Genomic DNA, 27,187 nt, shown 5'->3' with positions numbered 1-27,187 from the left:
TTCCGAATATCCATGAAGTTGGAAAGTGAATATGAGAATGAGAAGAGAATTCCAGATAGAAATGCAGAGAGAGAGAGAGAGAGAGAGAGAGAGAAAGAAAGAAAGTGTTGACAACTAGAAAACCAAACGGAAATTATAACTTGGATATTTTTTTTTTTCTAGAAAATCTTACCCTTTCGAAAGTTTTATTCATTGAAAAAAAATTCTCCTCCTAATAATAGTTCTTGAAAAGTAACTAGGTTCTCAAGAAATTGGGTCGTAGAGTTTTGTAAAATAAAAATATTCTTTTTTTCTTTCTCTCTCTCTCTCTCTCACTCTTTCTCTTATTATGCGAGAACGTAAAAAGGAAATAATTAAAAAGTTTCTTTTTAATGATCAGTGAGTTGGTCGAACTTCCCCGATCAATTCTTTTGACGGTAAAACAGAGAAATTTTCTATGATGATAATAATCATCCCCTTTTCTAGGATTCGTAACACGTGTTCTGATAACACGTAGATGTACGATACACTTATGTCCTCGCACGTATGTCGAATGAGAAATAACATTTCCGTGTTGCGTGTAAGGGAGGTTAGCTCAAGTAGAAATTGCACTTTATACACACCCGACGCGATATAACCTGCAATTTGCCAAAGCGCATGGCAAATGTCCTGCGGGTGACTCGTTTCTCTACACACGTCTCTGTGTTTCTGTTTCAGACCTAGCTCTCCCCCCTCCCGCCTCCTCCTCTTTCTTTCACTTCGTCTTTGTCTTTCACTTCCCTCTTTCCTTCACCCCCAGCCTGTCTCCGCTTTCCTTCTTGTCAAGGAGAGAGAAAAAAATATACGGAAAGAGAAAAAAAAGGTAGTGGTACCGCGTTCCGAATTCTGTGTTTGAAGAGAAAAATCCTCTCTTTTCCTTGAAACTTAGTAAAAACATAGAGATATATACTCTTCTTTCTTCTGACCAAAAAAGAAAAAAAAACAAAAAAAAAAAACAAAAAAGAAGAAAAAGGAAAAGGAAAAGAAAAAAGAAGAAAGGTAATAAAGAAATGTTTCAGGCCGCTACCTACCTACCTACCTACCCGCTGAAATTATTTTTTCACGTAATTCGCTCTAGTTTCTCTTATTTCAATGCCGACGTTATAGTTTTCTTTTTTTTTTTTGAACCCATGTTATTTACCACGAAGAATTGTGTGACGACTAGTCCCGTTCGTTCAAACGGACCGTTTTAACGTCTCGCGAAGTAATTTTGTTTCCCCCGAAAGAATTTTAAAATGTAGCCCCCAACGTCACACTTTATTCAATCAAAAAAAAAAATTAAAAATTCGCAACGGTAGAGATTTTCATATTCGAAACTCAACTATAAAGGATCAAATTCATGATGAGATTAAAAGAGAAACGTAATATCCATTTTTTTTTTTTTAAATCTTTTTTTCTGTTCAAAAGAACAAGAAAAAAGAAGGTAAAGAGTAAAACGGGGTGAGAAGTGATGAAGATAATATACGTTAAAACGACTTGAAAATAAGATTGAATAATAAATGAATAAAGATTAAGCAGCAACCGACTATACGAGAGATATAACTAAAAATTTAATGCTTCTTCAAATTAACCGAAGTAAATACTTTTTAAATAACGATAATATGAAACGTAAATCCATGAATAATGAAAAAAGTCAATAAGAAAAATCGGACGAAAAAATACCTGGTCTGTTATATCACTCGATTAAAAAAATTATCTGTACAATCTTTGAAGAAGCACAAAATACGAAAGAGAAAAATAGAAAAAGAGAGAGAGATAAATAGAATTGAATTTTTCTCGTTGAGAGATAATAGCATCATAGATGCACAACTTATTCTCGACAGTTAGTCTTCGATGCAATTACATGGTTCTGAAATGTTAATTAATCGTGACACAGATTCAAACTACATTACGTATGCGACGATATCAAAGCTGGCAAGTGTTGGGTGGATTGGGATCGTTGTTAGTGCAGTAGCAACAACAACAACCATTGTTTCGGAGATCAGTTAAAATTATAACTGGATGGAAACGGCCCGGTTTTCGACTTCAACCATGAGTGGAATTTATTCGTAACGTTCACATTGACCAAAACACTCCTGCTTTTGTTACCGTTCATAGTAGTACCGAGACCTATTGCTCGATTTGCAAGCAACCACCTTCGGTAGGAGAGTAAACATTCGACAAAATTCTAATGAGCTCGTGCCTACGGCAGAGAGTTGGCCATTCATGGTCGCGAACGTTTGTGACTGCGATAACGTGTTCTATGGATTTCAGCTAGATACGTATAAGCGATAATAATGAAATATAAAAAAGAATGGTATTTGAATTTCATTTTTTTGTTTTTATAGAACTGTATTATTAATATTTTTTTCTCTAAACATTTCATTAATTTATTTAGAATATATATTATATTTATCTCGTTTGTAATAATACTTTAAGACTGATATAGATTTTCAATGCTACGAACATTACTCAAAGATATTTTTCGATGGTATACGAAGTTAATTATAACAAAAAAAGAAACTCTGTAATTTAAATTGAGAAAAAAGAAAAAGTTTATACATTTGCATATTACAAAAGTAAAGTTTCTTTATGATACGAGTTAACAATACCTATTGTATCTCGTACGAATGTGTGTACTTAACTTTCATTCCGTTGCTGTATAAAAATTCAATGAATTTGTTTCTCTTTTTTTTTATCTTTTTATCATAGGGGAATTCTTCATTCGGTCCGCGCGTTTCTCGAGTAATCGTTAACTTTGTTCTTTTATATTATACAATTAACATGCAGTCTTAATTCACGTGTTTTCGTGGCAACAACGACGGTTGCTTTTTGGTCTCGTAGCATCTGATATTTAACACCGTATAAATTACATTGGCTTCTACTTCTGTAAAGCGCATACTGCCCGAGGCAACCTCTCGGAATGTAAAACGAGCTGGTTCCTGTTCCATCCTACTAGTCAAGATAATCGACAGCTAACGAAGTCCAAGTTTGACTTAACAAAACTAAACCCAGATTAAAATTTAAGATCAAAATTACAATATAATGTATAATAGGAATTTCCTTCTTGAATATTTCCAATTTAAATATTGAAAATAGCAAAGCTTTTTCGTAATACTTCATTTTTTTACAATTAGATTACTATATATAATATTAAATATTTATAAACACGCGTATATACGTTGACCTACATTTTCCAATTTCTTTCATTTATACTTTCGTATATTCACTGTTCTCTGTAATGTTTATGTTTTGTTCTTTAGTAATATGACTTTATTCGATTACGTTTAGTTTATTTCTATCGGTCGAACAGTGAGGATGACCTAACAACAGCTGCTTGCTAATACATACAACGATTCCAAAATCGATTGAAATTCGAATAAGAAGTAAGTAAAAGTATTCTTTTTTATTCATTAATGTAAATTTAAGCTTAAAGATAAGTTTAATATATATTCCTATATAAATTTTGTACGTAAACGAGATGTCTCTAAGAAAAAATATCTGACTTTATTTTTTCGACTATTTTGTATATTCAATTTATTTGCATACTTAATTTCTCGAATTTAAACCATATTTGCGGATTAAAAAGAAAAGAGGAAAGAAGTTAAAACGTCAGGATAATCGAATAGTAGTCGCAATATATCGATTACCATGAAACTGGGTCAGTACCTAATTTCAAGAAGCAGCTTTACTTATTATGCACATTTCCAACGTCCTCGTGATTGCAATCTTTATAATCAGAAAAAGAAGAAAATATAAAACATGATCTCGATAATAAAAGTGACCAAGCAAAGCTATATTGCGGGACGTTAGAAGAAAAAAAATCTATAAAATAATCGTTTCATAAAGTTCAGTGAAAGTTTGTCGCGTGTTGCTGAGAAACGATAGGAATCACTGTACATTCATCTTCGTGTCGATGATGAATGTATTTATATATTATACTATATGTGTAAGTACTTTTCGCTCATTAACATCGATAGATTAATAATTAATCATACCGTGCCATACCATAATTCGCTTAGTTTTGATCATAATTAATGATAATGATATCAAAAGGAACCGAATTACTAAATCCTACAAATTGAAGTAAACTTCAATTCATCGCCTGTTAAATACATTTGCGTCGGATGAAGTATATATATACGTAATGCATGTGTTATACTAGAAACTGAATTTCTATCTCACTAAATTTTTTTTTTGAAAACTTTTAATAATTCCATTTTAAAATGTATACATTATAATGCGATACAGTAATTTTCTACGTTAACTAAAATTTCTTTGAATAATATTATTTATTTTCACAGTTATATCACAGTAATTTCTAACGTAATACGATTGAAAAGAAAAAAAACCACGAGAAATATTTCCGGTTCCCCGACGCGAATATTTTAACACAGTTAAATATTTCTCAAAAATGTCTATGATCCAATTGTATGATAATATGCAATCTTCGTAGGTTTTTGATCGTTTAATTTTGCTTCATCTAAAAAGTGACTTTGTTTTTACCAAATTTAAAGCGTAAAAAAATATTTTAAATTATTTTTGCATTTGACGTACTTAACAAACTATACATTTGAGATAAAGTAATACTCAAGTGTCCTTCTTTCGTTACTTTTATCTATCTCTCTCTTTCTCTCCTCTATCTGCTATATTTCAAGAGTCGATTTTTTCCTGATGACAAGGAGATCCTCGAACCTAGGTCACGTCGTTGGAAAATGCGTTATAATTTTACGGAAAAAAAGCCCTACTTCGTCGTCTTTTAAGAGGACGCTTTCCACGTTACGCTATGGATTTTAAGTCAATAAGGGGAACGACGATTCTCCTACTAGGCGGCAGCTTCGTGAAAAATTTGTCACTTTCACGTCTGGCTTAACTTTAAGCAAACTCGTCAAAATGTTGCAAACTACGACGCGATTTACACTCGATAAGTGAGTTTGTATTTTCTTATCGACGCTAGTTCGAAAATTTTAAGCGTATATTGTGGAACGATGCTTTTCTTTTTATTTTTCAATTTTCCACCCACGAATAAACGACAGATTAAATTTGATCTCAAAGTTACGAGAGATCCAATTAATCACGTCAATGAATAAAATTTCTATACTCATTTACCGTTTTATTTTCTTTTTTTACTATTAATATAATAATTAAAAAAAACACGTATATCAAATAACTTCGTATGTCCACAAATAGATAGATCAAATTTGAACAACTCGTACGAATTACGCCCATAAACCAAATTCAAATTCAACCAACGTTTATGATCTGATTACAAATATTTAAATATCAAATAACAAAAATTTTCTACTGATTCGTGTCGCATTAAACAAGGGAAATAACCCACTGCAAGGAGTAGATTAAAGTTGTTACAATGATTTAACATGACTGCAATATCCGCTTTAATAATCGTAACATCATTTTAAATAAAATTGATCGATATAGAGTTTATCGGTTCGATGTACGTTTAAATATCATATTACAAAAGTTATCTAATAGGAACTAATAATCGAAGAACGTAACATATGACAGAGCAATAATGATCGCTCAAGATAGTGGATAAGTTCATCGAAAAGTTCAGTCTTTGGAAGGAAGTAGTACGGTGTAGTGTACAGTAGGGGCGTTCGGTCGGTAAACTCGTCGTTAATTTCATGCAGATTTCGAAAGGGTTAACATAGAGAGCAGCCGCGAACCTAAGGTAATCCCCCACGGTGTGGTGTTGCACGTTGAACGGTGACACGAGCACCGTAAGCATCGCAACAACATCCATCCACCATCACCATCACCACCCATTTTCCCTTTTCCCCTGATTCCTTTCGTCTTTATCCCTCTCAAAACACTTAATCCCTATTTCTGTCCTTCTCTCTTAGTCCTCAACACGATGCACCACCACCAACCCTCGACGAATACTTTGACAAAATAATTTAATCATCCGGTAGATCGCTAATGGCTTCGAGACGACATCACGTAAATCCTTGATGTTTGCTCCTCGTCTCCACGAAACGTCGCCGCTTCCATTCTGAAATTACTATAATTGCATGCTTCTCGTCGACGATGTTCTGCTACGACATCGACGATAGTTTAACCTTCCATAAAATTCACTTTATACTATATCTGACAAGAAATAATTCAACAATTTACTCGATATCCTCAACGAATTGTATATTTCTATCTGAGTTCATCTTTTATTCCTTCTCTTCTTCTTCTCAAAAGAAGAAAGTATTTCCCTTTTTCAATTGAAATTTAAGGATTTTCAAGATAAAAATAAAATAATATTGATACGAGTTAAACGAGTAAGCGATCGTTATAATATTAAGCTCGTACGAGCATAGATTAACGTTCGATGAAAAGACAAGGAATCGATTAGCAGATATATAACCAAACGTATAAATCACTTATCATTTCGTACCTAGGTGATTCTAACTCTGGTAGCCCCGAGGCAGGCTAATTAAATCTTGGCACGACGGTCACGATAAACGCGACATTTGGCTGATGCGGCGGCGTGCACGTTGCTAACACGACACTGCCACGTCGTCATGTGTTGTCGGTTATTATTTATTAGGGAAACATTAATAGCAGCCCGCTTTAAAAGATGTAGAGAACTAATTAAACGTCTAAATAATTACGTCGATTATCTAAATCGGTGTAATTAGAAATCATTTTAATCTAAGGATTTTCATTATCTTTAAAAACAAAACAAAAAATATCCACTCTTTTTATTCTTATCAACTGATACTTCTTTTCTTCGTACTTATTGATGTTATTTATCTCTTTGTTAACGATAAAATATAAATAAAAAAAAGCATATAGGAAAGAAGAAGAAATAAAAAGGAAGTCATATCCCTTTGATTGTTTTGGGCGTTCCTTACGAAATCTATTAAAAAAGATCATACGATTTGTAATTCGAATTTTTTTGTTTCGCGGCATCATATTTCACGATACTTCCACGAGCCCAGAAGGTGATATGTTTATCAAAATTTATCGAGCTACCAAATACATAGGTGTACGTAAATGAGATACAAAAATGTAAAGAATACGATACATTGTGTTTCCTTCTACAATCGGAAAATAATTATCCCTGCTGGAATATATGCTTGTGTATATGTAAACGAGAAGGCAGCTACGTTTTATCTTTATCTCGTTCTTTTTTCTCTCTCTTTCTCTCTCTCTTCATTTTCTCTATCCCTTCGGCAAGCTTAAACGGAAATGCTAATGACGCTGACAAAAAATTATTCTCGCTCTCGGCCCAATTCGAGAGGGAACCATTAGTCCCCGACTGCTGTCGTGCTATCTTCCTGCAGAACCGTGGAATAAATTATATTTTCTATCATATAATGACTTTTTAATATCGTACAAAGTAACACCAGGATATCCGTCGTATAACGCAGTTAAATCTTCATAATTTACTTCTCATATCAAAGCACCCCTCCCACTCCTCCCACCACCACCACCACTCCCCGACTCTCTTTCCCCCGAAACCCTAAACTACTTTACCATTTTTAATCTTCCTACGTTGTAACAACGATATAACGATACTTACGTACCATCATAAATGCGATTGTAAGGAACACACACAGGAATAGTAGGACAGTTGGAAACGTCACACGCAGCTGCGCACTTACAGTTATGGCATTAAATGCATCGTGTCCGGATGGTAATGCTATAAACTCTCTCTCTATCATTACGTAATTCATTGCTGACATTAGAAAATCGATGAAACTGATCCTCCGACGAAAGATTTGATTTAGAAATATACGATATATCATATTATATTATATGCCTGAAGTTATGCGTTTATCGATTTCGTTGATTTAAGGTCTTAAAGCGCGTAAGGTTACGCCTTTTCAATAGGGAAAAAAAATTAAAACAAAAATTAACACAGCGATGAAAATAGGAGGGGAAAAAAGAAAAAATGACAGAGAGAGAGAGAGAGAGAGAGAGAGAGAGAAGTGAACGACGGGAAAGAGTACCGAGGGAGAATAATCGTGAATTTTGCTGGGTGTATCAGAGGGTTTGAATTTTCCATGACGAAAGAGGGATAGAAATAAAAAAAAACTGGAACGGCATTGACGAACGGTCGACTTCTATCTCGCATCGTGAGAAAAAGACCGAGGTAGATGGAAATAGAAATAGAAAGATAGAGAGAGATAGAGGGTCAGGGATGATGAGGGGAAGAGGGGGTGGAAAGGAATGAACCAACGAACGAACGAAGACTCGTCAATAACGTATTTACCCTCGCTCGCGAGTTCGTAGGAGCTTGAAAAAGCGCGAAAACAACGGCTGCTTCGACGAAGGTTGTTGGTGGATGAAGAGTAGAAGAAGGAAACTGTGAAAAGGATTGGGGTTGAGAGGGGAGAGTCAGAAGTGGAAGAAAAAAACTCGGGCCAATCGAGTTTGGCCCCCTTTTTGCTTTATCCTCGTCTCTTTCTTCTAACGTAAGCCAACAGAGTCGGGCGTGGCCGGTATTTCGGTCGGTGATTCTCGGTTATACGTGCCTCGATTGCGTCTCGTTGTCTGCAGTTCGCGTGCATCAAAGGACGATGCACTTTCCGTACTTTTCCTCCGAGTATCTCTTTCTATCCTCTACCACTCCACAAACCCCCACCACCCATCCATCCCTTATACCCTTCTTTCCTCCCCTCTTCCTACTATTCCTCTTCCACTATTTTCTTTGTTTCTTCTTTTTTCGTTTCGAATCAGAGATATTCTTCGTATTTTCTCTCTCTTTCTTTCTCGTTTTCTTTCTTTCTTTCTTTCTTTCATAGTTTCTTTCTTTCTTTTTTTCTTTCTTTATGTATGCGTTTCTTTGTGTAAGTGTATACGTGAGTATTTCACGCGATTCAAAACGCGAAAAGCCTCTTTTACTCATCCCTTTTTCGATAATATCCACCACTCTCACCGATCTATAGCGATTAAGCAATCGGTTACCCGAAAATCTTTCATTATTTACTCATCTTTTTGTTTTCTTTTCGTCTAGGTTTTTTATTTCTTTTTTTTGTATTTTTGTTTTTTTTTTCGGTTTTATTTTTACTCACTCCTACACCTTTCTCTTTTTATTTTTATTTTTCACTCTTTCTATTTCAAACGAAACGAATACATGGAAATACACAGCATCGAACGCCGGATCGGACGATTTACTTCGAACGACATATATATATATAATATATATGTCGTTATATATATATAGTATATATATTTAATATTTCGAGATTTTATCGAATGATGACACGCAAAGCACCGATCGTTCCCATCAACGGTAATACAACGTCATTGCATTGTAAATATTAAACGGAATTTTAATACTCGCGTAAGTTCGCTCACCTAATTCGACTAAAAGCTATGCTCGTTACAACGCCAGTTAACACAAGTAAAATAACGTTAACATAGCAATTTCACGTAATAGTTAACTTTCCGAATGAGACGATATTAACATATTTGAGAAATAATTTGGCTCCTTTTTTTATTCTCATTTTCTCAATCGATACTTTGAAAGAAAAAGATGAAAATCAGTTAACAATTTCTATTTTTGCTTTATAATTGAGAAATATATGCCCAGAGTTGTAATTACGAAAGTTAAATTCAATATTCGTATTGTAGAACGTCCATTGTATGGAAAAAGTATTACGTTTCATGTCAATTATGTTCGTAATTGGAATCAAATTGTTACTGAAAAATATTATAAATTTACGAAGATTGTTAATAATACAATAAATAATATTACAATAAGATGGACGTACGGGTTAATAATTACATATAATATAATATAATATTTTAATGAGCATTGTAAAAAGAAATGAATATATTTATGACTAGTCGACAATACGTATACACTGCAAATTTGGTATTGAAAAAAATAAAATAAAGAAGTTGATATTGTGCAGTTCGTTGATTTTTTTTTTTCGTTTTTTGTTTCGATCGATGAACGCTTCCGATGGCAGGGTCGCAGGGTCATAAAGAAGAGATTTATTTGAATGAACGAACGAACGAACAACACGTTCAAAGTGACGCTTAATTATGTTAGACGAAGAAAATGGGATTTATCTTTTGCAAGACGAGTTGCTGTTTCGATCTTTAGGAATACGACGAATAAATGTAATTTGCAGTAGAATAAATTTAGAGATGGGTAGGATGAACGCATACAATTCGTCCGTATTTAAACGAATATAGGTAGGTTCGATCATACATTTGAAGCAAATACCATCGAATGAATGCACGTTGAAACGAATCAACCTGTCTCGTGATTTCTTGTCCAACAAAATTTCCAATTCACCATTTTGCCGCATCGAACTAGCCGGACTATCGTTGCTAGTATCCAACAGCAGGTACGTTTCACCGTAACAAATGGTATTGTGTGTGGAATGCGAACGATACCCTAGGAGTTTAAATCTTTTCGTATTCGGCAAAAGCGAATATTTTCAAATAGACAACGAGACAACGATAACTATAACTGTGCAAAAGTTAACGTTTAACAAAGTCACAAATGAATTGGTTTCAATATTATTTCGCAAATCGATTGAATAAAAAAAATATTTACACGCATATGTGTATATGTTATGTGTATTATGTGTGTACATATGCGCGTGATTATGAACGTAAAAAAGATTTGAGAGTAAGTAAGAGAAGGAAAGGAAAATCGCAGCGGTCGATTATCGTTCGAGCGGTTTACTTCGAGAATTCTCTGGAAATTCTTGAACGACGTTAAAGGACAGGATGGAGGTCTCGTCTTCGTCTTCGTGGAATTCGACGACAAATGCTTAAGGACATTCGTCTTTGGTCCTTTCGTAGTCAGCGCGTGACTACTTGGTATTCATGCTAGGACCACTACGAACCAAGGCCGCAGACAGAATTTGATGCATGGACAGTTTAATGTCAATTTTCAGAGAGTCATCCAAGAACGCATAGTACGATCTACGTTGATGGATTGTAAGAAGATTCTCTTAGACGAACTAGTTCATATTTCAATGATCGGGGGAGGAGGGAGGAGAAAACGAAGATGTCGAAGGAAATGGAAAATTTTCGAGATCGACTTTTCTTTCGATAGACAACGATCAAATTATTCACAAGTATCAACGACAAGTTTTTCTCTTTTTGCGATTTCAATTAAGCGACACGTGTACTCGTAGATATTTTTTTTCTTCTTAATTATAATTAATCGCGATAAGAATTAATAATCATCTATATGAAGTACTCGAGTACACTTACGTGATGTAATATCATCATGCACATGTAGATTACGTATAGAAACGCTCATGAGTTATAAAAATATAATATATACGAGAGATTTTTGAGCCAGAGAAATAATTATGAAAACGGAATGTAAGTAGAAGGAAAGGTGTACAGGAAGGGAGTCTAATTAGCAAACGCCAAGGAAAAGCTCGAAACGAGGAGTAACACTTCTCTCGACGGTCCTCCTCGAGGAAATTAATGCGTATCGTTGGCTCGATGACCTCGAAGATTTTTTCTCTCATGTTTCTTCTTTCTTTCAATTTTTTTCTTTTCCTTTTTTTTCTTTTTTCTTTTTTTTTATCCAATTACAATCACATTTAGCAAAGGTATGTTGGTTATGATATTACCAATTTTATTGGAATAACTAAATGTACGTTTTCTTTTCAGGTTTCGCGTGTTTTCTGTTTATTCATTCACTTATTCAATTGCCTCCCGATCATCAAAATAAATATTTATTTACAGTAACCTTTTGTGAAAACAATATATATACATATGTGAGAGTGAGAGAAAGACGAAGAGTGAGAGTGTATGGTGTGCGTGAAAACAATTGATGAATGTGAAAGATGTGTAAGAGTATGCAGCGATATCGGTATAAGTGTGAGTGCGCGCAGCGATATGGGTATAAGTGTGAGTGCGCGCAGCGATATGGGTATAAGTGTGAGTGCATGCAGCGGTATGAATATGAGTGTGTCTAGTAAGAAAGAAAAGCGAGCGTGCACCCCGAAGTCTCTCGAATATTCCCGAACCGGAAATCGGGAAAAGGTCTTTTGTTTAATCGGTCGGGAATAGTCTGGAGATTTCGAGAATGATTGACGGAAGTGATTGGGACCATTGGTGGGGTGAATGTGTATATAAGCGCGGCAAAGAATGCGGTCTTCGCCTTCTTGATTCGGTGCGACTATTTGTGAGTGAAAGAGTGTAATACGAGTGTACTTGAGATTTCTAACTATTGTTACTTACTTTCCTTTTTCTTTTCTATCTCTTTATTATTATATTAAACCTTAATAATTAAACATTTGTTCTATTATAATAAATACTTATATTTTAAATTTAAATAAATCTTACACATACATATTTTTTTTATACATTTTTTTCCATTCAAATCGCGATCCATGTAATTTATTTGACCTTTTACCCTGTTTTATACGTGCTTTCGAAATACCAAATTGTTCGCTTTCGAGTTTTCTATAATCGCTAATTTAAACCGCATCCGATCATTTTGGTGTTATAATTATCGAATCAATACTCGATCTATTCAACGTTTACGTATTAAAATAATATATTTTCTATAAACATGCATTACGTATGAAAATAATGATTGAACAAAATTGAAATTAATCTTACTTATCGAATATTATTCAAAAATTGTTAAACCCTATTGCTAGCATAAACGTAACATAACATATTGTATACTAATCTGAATAAAAATAAATATTCGGAAAAAAATAGATTAATTTAAAAATATTATTATAAATTATATTATTTTTGTTTTTATTTTTTAATTCAAAATTACAGCTATAAGATTCTCAATCGTGTATTGTGCATGTACGTTTGTACATTCAAATTTTATTACGAGCACGTCAGTTTAAAATATTTCAAATTAAACAAAAGAAAATAATATCATTAATCGATATAAATAATAATTACTACAATTCAGGATCATTTTCGTCGTTAAAAATGCAAAGTTTAATGATATAGAAGATAATAAGTATCGCGGAATGAAGTGCAATATAACGAGGAAAATAATTAATGAAGAGAAGAAAAATCGATAGGTGAATAAGAGAAAGGGAGAGAGAAAGAGAGAGAAAATGAGAGAGAAAGAGAAACGATTCTCGCGATCGAATGAACTTCGTTTGTCCCAGAGCGAACAAAACGGAGCCGGTGCCCACAGATTGTCCGACAAATCGAATCGAGTCCGTTTCGGAAGTACCATCGATTCGGCATAGCGAGTTCACAACCACTATCCTAATCGCTGATCACCGATTATACAACGTTCCTAGCAGCTAAGCTCGATTCGAATAACACTCATCGAAAACGAGACGAGAAAATGTGTCACGAACGACTTTCCCCCTGCTGTGATATCGTTTTAAGGTGTAAGCTTTAATATCATCGACAAGCCGATACGATGAAAGCTTTTATCTTTATGGATTGGTGCAGAGGATCCTGTTCGATGAAAGTGAGGAAATGTCTTTTTTTATTTTATTTATTTTTTGTTATTTTTGTTTCTTTTTTTTATCGTTCCTTTATCGAGAACACGTGTTCCATCGTTCGTAACAAAATCAAGCGTGTTTGTTTGACGATGAATCTCCCGAGAATAGAAAGGAACAAGTTTAGACGATTTCTATCGGGTAAGAAATTTTATGACAAAAAACAAAAAAAGAAGGATAAAGTTACCAAGTAAGAAAATATTTATTTTATTTTTATTATAGTAGGATAGACACGAAGAAGAAAAAAATATCTACTATTAGAAATATGTAAATTATCTAAATATCAAAATTAATGAATCGATGGCAATATTATGGAAAATAAATTTTCGTTATACGTGTTGTATGTTTATGCGACAATTCTCTGCTATTATTCGAACGAAACTGAAGACATGCAGATGATTTTTACTGGCCCTTTTAAAACAATGTCCTTCAGTGATAATATTTCGTAGGATAATACGAGTCGACGTATACATCGACACTCGGAAGAAGCTGTAACTACTTTACAACCTTCCAAGAGCTCGGATGGTGTATATGATGACGACGTTTTCTCATAGAAAGACAAAGAGAAAGAGAACAAGGGAAAGAGCGAGGATTCGTATTATTTCGCTTTTATTTCCAATGAACAAGTTTAAATAGTAGTTTTGACGTGGTGTGGGTTCTTAACACGTTTCCATGAATATTTCGACGGAACACACAATCATCATTCCGTTCCTTTCACGACGAGCTAACTAGTACCCATGTTTACACGTAATTAAAGAAACTCAATACTATTCTCTTCCCTAGTGTCTATTTACGCAATCGTTTCATCCGTTCTATATTTCATATACAATATCTACTCTCAATTTGATATCTTCCATAACAAGTAACGTTGTATTAACGGAAATATTTTTCGATGAAAAATATGAGAGATAATGCGGGAGATATTTTTTTCTTTCATCATTATTAGAGAAGGAAAAGTTTCGTAGAAAATATAAAAATAAAATGTTTCGATTGATCGAAAACATTATAATAATATTTTATTTCGTTATTTATAAAATAAAACGTAGACAAATAATATATAGAAGTTATATACGATCGTCGATATTTCGGCGTGGAAAAACGAGCGATATTTTATTTTCTGTTCCTTTAAAAAAATAAAAATAAAAAATAGATGAAAAAAAAAAGAAAAAGAAATAAGTCACCTTATCGAGTTTCGCGGCCGACTTAGCCAAAACGAATGAATCTTCTCGTGTCCGATGGGTGACTGGGCGAAACTACTGACACAAGGCCGCGACTATGTATAATATTTTCAGGATTGACGACGAGAGAGAGAGAGAGAGAGAGAGAAAGTAACTCCATTTTCACTATATTTTCTTCCTATATCTCCAACGTTATACGAACTAGAAAAACATCTATATCTTTTGGAGGAAACAAGTTTGACATTGAAGAAAAATTATTGCATCGGCGAATGAAGGAAAAGGTTCAACGTGCTAGAATAATATTGAAACGTCTAATATGTGAAGAAAGCTTAGGTTATGTATATATGTATGTATGTATGTATGTATGTATGTATGAATCTTATAGTATAGATTCAAAGGAACAAAAATAACACGATGCTTATGTTGAAAACTTTTGTATGTACGATTATGCGCTCGCCTTACCCCATTGAATAAAACATGTTCGCTGCTTAACAAAGAGACAAAAGTCAAAACAAATATATATTCTCTCTCTATCTCTCTATCTTTTTATATCTCTTTCTCTCTCTTTCTTTTTCTTTATCTGTCTAAAAAAAACAAAGCCGAGATATTATCGGAAAAATGTACAAACACGAGCAATGCAAATAATTCTTTTTGTTAGCGGTTAAATTTTCCAGAAGCTTAAATCCGAGTTGACGTAATAATGCAACGTTAAAATCGATCAATCCTAGTCACAAATAGTTTCTCGTTTCTACTCCGTTTCACCTAATACGGTATTACCATGAATATGACGCAATGGGTGGGAACGATCTAAACGAACCGATCTATAACAGTTTTCAAATGATATAATCGATATACATAGCATCGATCGGCGAATCGAATAAACATAGACAATTAGGATGAAAGGGTAGTTCGACGAATGATTTTCCACTAATACCATCGAAGACGAAATTCATTAAAGGTTAATTTAATCGATAACAGATTCCCCCCATTTTTCTTCTTATATATCCATATTAGCAGATAACATTACAAAATAAGGAAAACATTACAGTATATATCACTTTTAGATTCGAAAATTTATGACATGGTTATGAGATTAAGGGTAATAGAACGTGGACCACACCGTTAAACCTTGCAACCAACCAACCAACCAACCAACCAACCAACCAACCGACGAAATTCGAAATAAAATGTTGCTTCCGTGTAAATCGATGTTTCCACGCATGGTGTTAATTTATGGCAAGCATGAGTCCACGAAGGCATACATCGAGACGCATCGCAAACGTTTACATGGCGAATGATTCACTATCGCACGCTACCTTGTAACAGCAATATTCTAATCACCCTGTATAAAGTTGTAGCTTTGTTTCGAAACGCTACACGTCAAACGATCGCAATATACGCGTCCCTCGGACATTGCTCGGCCTAGTTTCCTTATTGTCAGTGAACTCTCTATAGCCATCGCAATATCCTTGTAGTAGGAATAAAAACTGAATAACGTTCGATGACCACAGAAAAGTTTATAGGATAAAATAAAATAAAACAAACGAAAGAAAAATAAGAAAAAAAAATAAATTCAACTTTTGGATCATCTCAATCGAAAATTTTTGATATATGCCGAAAGAATTAGGTCGTTAAATATTCTAATTTTCCGTGTATACTTTGAAATAGAAACGCTAACATACACGAGTTAGTGAGATCCACCAACTCGAAGATTAAACTTTTTTTTCTCCCTATGTGAAATCGTACGACGTGAAACGAAGTTAAAAGTTTACAAAAAATAACTAACGTTCGTAGTCGTATTGAAAGCATCCCCTCTTCCACCCCCTTGTATATTCACCTACGTTTCTTTTTTTATTTTTCCCTCCCAGTTTATTTTTCTCTCTTTTTTTCTATGTCATGAGTTTATTCCTTTGAAAAATTGTCGATTTTACTTCCCCTGTGAACGAAGCTTGAACATTCAATGAAAGTTAAGGGGAAAGAGGAGGAGAAGGAGGAAGAAGAGGGGAGGAGGATTAACAGAAATTTCGCGTGTACTCAAAATGTTACACTCTCCCAGTGTAAAAGAGTTTTACGAGTAGAATCTTTTTGTTCGAGTTGTCATTAAAAATATGAATTTGAAAAAAAAAATTGTATATGTGGTAAAATAAGTATAATAGTACGACTAATGTGCGCGAGCTCTGTCAACATTTTCTCCGCGTCTCATGTTTAATCATTGAAAAGAAATATGAGTACATATCGTAAATGATATTCTCTCCGGTACGATAGAATGAAGATTGTGTGAACAAAGTAGGGTGTTAAAGTGGCCCTCGATACGTCGTACACTCGGTGCTAATTTATGTTGAGTGTGCCTGGAGCTTGTCGATAATGGGAGTGCTGTGGAATTACTCTGAGATGAGAGAAGATGATAGTACTAGAAGAGTTAGTAAAAAAAAAAAAAAAATGTAATGTCTCCACATTGAGTAGAATATGAGAAGGTGAACTAACTCCTCGATGTATTATAGTATATCTACGTATATGTTGACATAACTTTGCGAAATCCGTTAATTCATAATATGATTAGCTAAACCTTGAAATAACTGATACTGATCTGTATTTTTAATATATAAAAAAAAAAAACAGAATTATGTATAATATATGAATTAGACGATATATCATCGACTAAATGATAATAGACATGAATTTAGAAGAGATGATTAGTTAAGGTATGAATTTGAAATTTGATCCGTAGATTAGATAAGATGGAACAGGATGAGACTAACAGAACATTAGTTTTCAAAGTTTATGAAGAGATAAGAACAAATAACTACGTGCATTGTTTTAGAAGCAAAAGCAGACTTTAAAGACGGATCAAATTTCAATTTTATAATTTAATTATTCGCTTTTCCGTTAATTTGTAATATTAACTTTTTCTTACCTTTATTAAATACTATCAAAGAGGTCACGTTATTTCATCGATTCTTTGAAATCAACAACACATGGTTTTTGTTTTTTTTTTCGAAATAGTCATCCATTCATTTTACGTTACGTTCCATGTTATTTGATTTTAGTGGTCTTACGTGAACTAGTAATGCAACGTGACTTAGCTGTTGACCCTTACGTGAATATTTTATCCATTTATTTTTTAAAACAATTAGTTTCGATGTATAATCAAATTCTTGTTATATGATCTTCCAAGAACGTCGAAATATTTTAAATGTAACCTAGGATTTTCATGATTTAACTAAATTGTACAATTTAACATTGACATATATATGTTTAATATTATCAACACCAAAAAAAACGAATAATCTTAGATGAATAGTGGCGAAATCTTATTTTACGCAGTCACGTTACTTTATTTGATCGTTAAAGAGAGAAAAGTTGATAATTGTGAAAATAAGGATGAATAAATAGGATATCTTTCTTTTTTACTTTTGTTCCTTTCTTATAGAGAACAAAACGAGGACAACTTCTTTCAACAACTTTCTTCGTTAACGTTATCGTTCGAGCTTCCGTTGTTTATCACTGTTAGACCGAATTTCCTGTTACCACTCTCAAAGCTGACGTTAATTGCGAAATGTCCCGAGCCAATTGAGAAAGTGGAACGGGGTAGAAATCGGACGGTGATGTAACGAGCAAAACTCGACTTTACCTACCTACTTACCCACCCACCCTTACAACTAAGTTTCAGTTTAGCGGTGAGAAACATTGAAATCGCCATTTCCTCTACTTTTTTTTTCGTATCTTTTTTTTCAATTTTTTTCAATGACAATGTACACGTAACACAGGTACAGAGAAAATAATTTCCTGTTCTTCTAGAAATCGAAACGTAGGGAAGGCAATATCGCAAAAGGACCTTCTTCCTTGGAATAGTTTCTTGAAAGAAGATCTGACGATGTAGGTAGATAGATAAGATATATAAAAGTGCAATATACGTATACAGTTTAATAAGCACATGCTAGTGGAAACTCTCACTCGTTGAATGCTACTCGAAAGAATCTTTTCCGTTGAAACCATCGGTTGAAGATGGGCTTTACTACACCTAACACCAACAGCTTCCAAAAATATCGATCTATTTGAAGTGAAACGGAAAGCATTGTTGATGGCTCTCAATGGAATATGATATTTTTCAAATACTATTCGTTGGTTGCGCACTATATTTTTAAAATTGGGACGTATTTTTATAGAGTATCATCGCCAGATATATGGAACGTTCGTCAAGTGACAATTTGCATCGAGTAAATTTATTTCTTTTGGTGTTCATTTTATTTAAGCTTGTAATACGAAATGACTGTACGTATGTATAAATAGAAATAATTCTTGAAGAAATGTTTTTTTTTTTTTTTTTTTTTTTTTTTTTTTTTTTAGTATGCGAGCACTTTTCACTTTGGTAATTTTAAAGCGAGCAAATGTGTTGCATACTTTTTTACGATACGAATAGAAATTCCTTGTCGTACGACGAAATGACGACTCATAAAATGGAGGATGAATTAATAACGATACATATTGAAAAGTTTTAACGAATTCAGTCGATATTTATGTGTATATTTCAATTAAACACTCGTGCACGCCTATATCGATATAATCAATTACTTTTGGTACGTTCATTTAATTCGATTAACAGCTCAAAACGATCCCTCTACCCCCTCGCAATAAATTTTATATAACAATATTTAAGTTAGTCAACAAAATTGATGGCTTCAGCGATGAAATTGTATCGAATAAATTTTCAAATGACACAAATTAAAACGAGTATACGGGATAAGACAAGGTGTGTTGTTACCGTATCGATTCTTGATGAATATTCTCATCTATAGTTGAAGAATTATGTATCCAAGTGTCAAGGAAAATCATCAATTTTCTATGACAATATCATTAATGATAACGAATCGAAGATCACAGGTTGATTTGCCTCGATCAGAAGCGTTTACGGTAAACGAATGCTTGAAATACGCGTCGTATGCTCATTTTATCCAATCCCTTCTTGTTCATTTTCGAATCGAATTCTACGAGAGTGCAAATTATAGCACCGTAGAAGCCGATTCTCCCCCTTTCGCACTGTTTGTCATAATTCTCTCGAATAGGGCATCGATCTAACACCTATCAGAAGGGTCGCAAATACACAGTTAGGTAGCGGAAAATAGTCGGAATTTCATTCGTTCCTTTTTCCGTCGTCGCGATGCGACTTATTCCTAGTATTTATGAAAGATTGAATTGAGACTTTTCGAATGAAATTCTAAAAACAAAAAAGAAAATAACGGAAAAGAGGAAAACGTAAAAATATAAAATGGAAGATCATGTCTCTACGATGTCTATTATCTTCCAGATCTTTTTTATTTGATTTGTTCCGTTCTTCCGTATTTTCTTGTTTTATTTCCCTTAAAATTTCATGCGTCGCGTCTTATTTCCAAGAAAACGAGTATCCTTCCTTTTTATTTATCTTCCTTGAAACTAGAACGAAACTTCGCGAATCCCTCAAAGACAAGTTAAGTGGTGCACTCTTGAATTGAATTCTGGTTGAATTATACGTTAGTATTTCTGCGTAGTTTATTCCGACTTTTCTTACACCATAACTCCGACACTCGAGAAAATAAGAAAGTAAGAAAGAGAGTTGGCTTGAGAAAAGAGCAAAATCGAGAAGAACGGTTGTGAGTCTTTCTCTCTCTCTCTCTCTCTCTCTTTCTCTTTAAAAATCGTCTCTTGCATTTTTATTCGTTTTCAAATATCTACAAAATCTTTCTCTCTTTCTTTCGTTTTCTTTTTCTTTTGCTCTTTCTCTTTGTCTTTTGCTCTATTTATACAGTCACAAACAAATATTTGTCGTTGAATAATCTAATGACGTAAAAGGAACATCCTAAAAAGATTCAAGAAAATATCATCAAATAACGATCATTTATTTGAGAATAAAATTTGTATAATATATAATAAGGAATATGGTGGATATATAGGTGTCGTCGAGATAAATGGAAAATTATTAAATTTCAAAGTGATTCTCAAAATAAATAGTTCTTCTGACAGGTATCTCTCAAGCACGTATCCGTCGAATAGGAGGATGATGTCACGGATGAAAACTATAAGAGATGATACGATGTTCTTAACCGTAAGTCGATAGTGTTACGTGTCGCAAAAGACCGATATGTTCTTGATCCTCTTGTTACAGCTAGCGTGAAATTTACCAACCACCTGTAATAGTGGTAGACCGTAAAAGCCGCAAATATGTGCGATCAAGATATTATGCAAGTAAACAAAATTTACCTTAAGCGTAAATACGTAAAAGGTATGTGCAAATATCCCGATGAAAATATTAAAAAAAAATTATTCTACGATAGTTAATTATATCGTTAATAAAAATATTCATCAAATAAATTTAATTATATTTTTAATCGATTAATATTATATACATAGATCAAAAAAATAAATGATTTCAACGTTAGACTATTTGTTCTTTTTCTATCAAAGCGATATTTACCATTATTCACATTGTAATTCGCGTACTACCTGCAAATGACAGCTCGTAGAAGCTTACTGACGTAAACTTCCAATACGGTCCGTCTGTCAAACCGCAAAGTCGCCTAGAGGCTACACCGTGTCGAGCTCCAATTATGGGTAATCAATTTCGCCGACTACATCTTCGAGCGTGATCGGTTTTAATTAGAGCCGCGGATGTTCCTTTCTATCCTTGGTTAACGCCAATACGACCAAGACGATGACCTCATGACCCCGCCCCATTTGTAATACGCTTTTTAAAGAATATAGCTTAATCACTTTAGTTCATTCCAATTATTTTTCTCTACGCAAAGAAATAATTATAGTAAATCATTATTATAAACACTTCTTCTGGAATACTCTTTCAAATATTCATTAATATTTAAGGTTATCCATAAGTAGTGAATTTTGTTTTTAAATTTCGAATTTTAAAAATCATTGCCTTTTACTGATAATAATTTAACTATGACATAATCTATACATTAATATTTAATGTGAATATTATTAATGTTTGAACAAAATTAGATGAAACTTATAAGAGAGGAAGAACAAAAGAAGTGAGGATAAGTTTTAAAATAAACATTGGATGCTTTATGAACTTAGAAAATATAATAATGCTACTAATGTCATTAATGTTGTTTATTCTGTTGCCTTGGATAGTAGAATGTGTCAACGTTGGTTTACAAAATTGTCTAATTTTTTAATTACATTATATTAAAATTTATCTACAACTCTACTATGCAACAAAAATAGCATTCCACATAATGTTGCATTTCGTAAATATTTTATTTTATTTTTTATTCCGTATACATCAGTAAATTATAAAATTATTCGCAAGGATGGAATGCGTGTTATTTATTCTAATCGTCTATTATAGTTTGTGTTGTTCTTTATTGTTAAAATAGTCTGTTAAAGGTAATTTAATCTAAATAAATCACATTAGTTTCGATTCTATACAAAGGTACCAACTAAAGCTCCATTGAGTAATAACTCATTGTAATTGTTACTATTATTTCTTTGTTACATTAAAATGGTGATTCGACAATCATTGTTTAAACGATAATCACATATGTTACAATAAAGGAGAATTGAATTAATTCAAAATGATTTTTCAACAATACGAATATGAAATTTTGAAATTCGAATTTCTATAAAATATAAAATCCTAACAAAATATTAAATCGGATTTTCTTCGTATTTTATATCAAAAAATGATAAACGATACCGATTTTATTCAAAATTTCCAACACCAACATTTAATTCACTAAACGCGCTGGTATTTTAGAAAGTAAATTAACGTTTGTATAATGACGAGATTTCTCTAGCTATTTAGCTCTTAATGTTTAAAATTATAATTAAGTTTAATTAAAGAAAATTTTCTACCATTTATCATTTCAGCCAATCCCTTCGCAAAAGAAAGAAACGTGAAACTTCAAATTTATGAATTATTTTCATTTCGAAATAAAAAAATGTAATATTTTATTTGTTTTTTTTGAATATAATTATCGAGTAAGAAAATATTTATTCGGTTTGTAAAAAAGAGATTTTAAAGATTAAAGATGACCTCTTGAAATTTTTACAATAAAGATACGACCTTCTTCTATCAAGGTTGAAATGTTTTAAAGTACGACTTTTGAAAAGGGTTGAGAATATAGTAAACTTGTTCTCTATGTAGATAATTCAACGGTCAAAGGAGTCTTCTTATCGTAGCAACGTTCAATATCCATGATTAGTTCGCGGTTTGAACGTTTAACCCTTAAACTTTCATTGGCTGACTCGGTCGTGCAATGAGCTTTAAATTCGACAAGTTCGCCGAGCGAGTTTCTAGAAAACGACGTTGATCCATCGCATGAAAACCGATAGTCTCCTCGTCATTCTACCGTGCAAGCAAAGTTTCAACTTTGAGCTCTTCTTTAAGATGCTTCAAATGAATTAAAAACTTACGTAATGATTACATTTTTTACGAAAATAAAACTTAAGAAAACATTTATGAAATGTTCTGCAAACAGGGCGTGACAGAATCATCAAACGACGTTAACATACTGACCTAATAATACATACGATTCGAAAAATATCTATACGAAACTAACCTAATTTTCATTGAAGATACGTTTAATATCTTAACGACTATCATAAAATTTAATATTATCCTAGGATAAAATATGTATCTTTGCATTACAGATTTTTAAATGTGATATTAAGTAAGCTTTAACGTAATAATCTGTTCACACGTTGATTATTCAACGTGAATCTAATTTATTAGAAATACAAATTACAACAAACATTGAAAGAAGATATTATGTAGAGGAACTTGTATATCATTTCACATGCCGTCGACGACGGTTTTTTAACGCAATAAAGATTACTCTCCACGCGATCGTGTTGCAAACAGGTCAAGTAGTAGACGAATACGAGATTTAAATAAAAAATATTTTGGTAATTTCTCACACATTCTTAAAAGAAAACACTTCGTCTGTGCGATTCCTACAGAATATATACCGGATCGATTCAAACCGCTAAGGGTTGATTCACGTGTACGTCCTAGCAACGTAGGGCGGGAATCCACGTTTCAAATCGTACGATACGATTGAAAAGTTAATTAGAATAAGTCACTGGAACTTATTTCTTTGTTTGAATGGACATACCTCGTTAGTTGGAATCTTTTCTTTTTGTTTCTTTTATTTTTTTATTTTTTCAAAAAGCTTCGTGTATACACTTTAGATCGAAGAAACACTTCACTGAAAAAAGACAAGCCGTCAATTTCTTTTTTTTTTAAACTACCACCATTTCCTTTTGCGTCTATTTAACACAAATCACAATATCGAGCTTTGCCCGGGTTTTCAATCGGAAAATCGGTTAGAACACTGCGAACAAGATTTTTTATATAATCTTCTTTAGATAAATTTCACTGGACACTCAACGCTGGATAATATAAATAGAAGATTATTTTGAATAATCACACCGGTGTTCATATTTATCATAAGACCTTAATAAGATTTGTCACTTAAAAACAAAAAAGAGCAGCCGACAAAAATCCAATTGAATGATTCTCCTCTTAGACGGCACGTGATCTTGTACGTGGGATGAGCTTTCCTAGGCAACGTCCAGACACAGGGGAAAGACACTAAAGTCCAGAAACACCGATCCCACCTCGCACGCCCAAGCGAGACACACTTTGAGCACACCGAGGTCGCTTGGCCAACACCCCCTTCGACCCCTTCGTTTAAACCCCTCTCCAAGAGAGATCCACTCGGAAGATCCGCGCCTCTCTAGCTACACCCCTTTCGCGAAACGAGGCGAGGTCTCCGAACGTATCTCTAACCTCGAATTTCGTTAGAACGCATTCCAGCGCGTTGCATAGTGCTACACGAGCAATCCAGACTCGAAGAACCACCACCACAACCGCCACCGTCACCGCCACTAGTATTATATTACTACTACCACCACCTCCACCATCACCACCTCCACCACCTCCACCACCACCACCACCACCACGAGCACTACTACCACGTGAACGAACCTTCCTCAAGAGTCACGTGCACGTTCGCGCATGTTGATCCATCCTCTCTTTTTCTTACTTTCGTTCATCTTTGAGAAAACTAACGCGTCCAAGTGAACCACAACTGTCCAAGTCACGATCTTAACTAAAAACGAACGAGAGTTAAGCAAAACATTCGGGTTTTCCACGCGCGGTACGCAAATTTAATGAGCATCGAACTACCCCTCGTTTTATTTTTCCTTCCTTGACAGTACACTGATAAAAGATAAATCGAGTGAGAGAGAAAATGAGAGAGAAAACACGCGATGGAATGAGGAAATAGATAAGTGCGAAAGAGAAAAAAAAAAGAGAAATAGAGATTCGGCGGTAGTAGCGTTGCTCGCTCCGGAACGAACGACGCCCTGTTGTCGTCGCGGCACGGGGTGAACGCACGACTTTGCGGACGCCGATCCGCGCCCTCCACCACCCAGAAACTACCTTCCACCACCGCCGACGCCCCCAGCATTCCTACCGAGTCTCTCTACCACCACTACTACCACCCATGCTAACTTCCCCTAACTTACCCTTCCTTCTATACGCCCCGTATCTCACTCACTACCCCTACTACTACGTTTCTACCCCTAACGCTTTCGCCCCTCCATTCGAAACCGACGACCCTCCGATTCTCCCTCCGATTCTTGCTCTCTCTCTCTTATTCGTGTGAGTAACGTTCAGTTAGGTTGCTTTAAAGTCGAACCTTTCGACAAGGTTATTCCTTTTTCATATCCTTCTCAAACAATTCTAGAAGATAATATATCATATTAGTTATTTTCGAAATTGTTTAAATATTATATATACATATAGTAATGCATTCAGTATAAGCATATTATATTCAATCGATATCTCAATCGAACGTCAGTTTGTTTAACGACGCCGGTATAATTCGGAAATTACTACTAGCCTCCTTTCGTACATAAGTAAGGGGAGACACCTATCGTCTGTGCTCACAGCTACTGTTGATCTCCATCGAAAAGATCGAAACACATATGTTAGAAATATTTTAATAAAGCTCTATTTTTAAACGAGACTTAGTTTACTCCTTTGAATAATGTACATAAATAAAACAACAACGTTACAAAGATATTCTCTTATAATATGAAATATTATACGACAAACAATACTAATATCTGTATTACAAAAAAAAATAATATGTAATTTGAATTGACAACACCACTATACTTCGTTATCTTTCTATATTTTAATAGTTGACGTTCACTAATCAATTAAACATAGACGAGGATGAGGACGGCGAAGAAGGATTTTGTCAAACAGTGGTTCTCCATTCGTTCATTTTATTTCTTCATTTGAGTCGAAAGGTCGACGAAGGGCTGACGGAGTCGGAGGATTTTAGTGATGCATCAAGCGTTCTCTCACGAGGCCTCTGTTTACGAGGGGGCGTCGCGACGCAAACGCCACCGACGAGCCGGTGGCCACGACTGGAAGTTTCAGCGTCGATCGAATTCCTAATTCGGCGGGAGGGGAGGACAAGGGGCGCAGGACGTTCGGGGGTTGAGCTTCGGAAGCGCACCCTTCGCGACATCTAAGCTATCGTGAGGCTTCGACGACGATGACGACGACGACGACAAAGTTCCTTCTCGGAACTGTGATCCTCCTTTTACTGCATAAACTTCTTCAAAAGAACATTGCTTTCTTCCTTATTTGCTTTTCCTTACCATACCTTTACCTTTCATTTTCTTTTCTTTTTCATATTTCTTTTCTACTAACATTTTTACGGATTCCCAGATTCCATTCAAAATTATCGCAAGTTTGTAAATTTTGCAGCAATTTAATTACAAAAATGCAGATAAGGGAGATAATAATTGATATTTAACAATGACGCGACAAAACTTTTGGTCAACTCTATGCTAGATGTTTTATTCTTTCTACGAGGGAATAGAAATCGTTCGAGCTGAGAAAATTCTTACTTTACAACAAATAGTACATTACATTTAATTGCGGAAAAAGGGGAAAAAAAAGAAAAAGGAGATAAAAAGTATATATACTTTTCAAACGGCAAAAACTTGCCGAGCGTGAAACACTCCGGTAGTATTGCTGGAGGATCTGAGAGTTGTGGAAAGAGTGAGAGAGAAAGAAAGATATAGAGAAAACGAAGGCAAATTGGTAGAGTTAATGAAAAGGGGACACGGTAGTTCGTGGCAGAGTGAATCAAGCTTTGGGATTGCGTTTCTATTTGTTTATTTTCTCTACCCTCATCTTCCTCTTTCGTCTCTCGATTCTAGTTTTCTCTACCAATAAGTGAGAGAGAAAGAAAAAAAGAGAGAGAGAGACAAAGAGAAAGAAAAAGTGGAGTATAGCGTATATGCCAGTAGAACAGGTCGCTGCTCTGCCAGACGAACCTGGACTGTATCCACACCGTTCCGTAACTATCATAAAAAGCGTATCTTGTTTGCTTGGCAACTCGTACGAACGTGAGAAAAAGCCTCAAATTCCCGGTTCATTGCCACTCGGGAACGATCGAGGGCTAGTGCCAAGTTCCCCAATGTCCGGTGCACATAATCAGCCCCTTGTCATTGCAAATATGTACATACATACCGATTTCTTGTGACACTGGGTTCTGCGAA

General features: G+C 34.3%; 1 protein-coding gene across 1 annotated transcript in view; it reads right to left on the bottom strand.

The window, feature by feature from the left end:
• The window catches only part of LOC107074580 (uncharacterized), a 384,592-nt gene extending 360,119 nt beyond the window's left edge, over positions 1–24,473 (bottom strand). Inside the window, exon 1 of the mRNA XM_015336134.2 lies at positions 23,713–24,473. The gene's annotated coding sequence lies outside the window, so the exon portion shown is untranslated. The remainder of the gene's footprint in view (positions 1–23,712) is intronic.
• Between the last annotated feature and the right edge of the window lie 2,714 nt (positions 24,474–27,187).

Source organism: Polistes dominula, unplaced genomic scaffold (genome assembly GCF_049000335.1).
Source record: "Polistes dominula isolate Pdom_NZ unplaced genomic scaffold, Pdom_raw_medaka contig_82, whole genome shotgun sequence".
NCBI classification, from domain to species: domain Eukaryota; kingdom Metazoa; phylum Arthropoda; class Insecta; order Hymenoptera; family Vespidae; genus Polistes; species Polistes dominula.
This window is presented reverse-complemented; position numbering and strand designations above follow the sequence as displayed.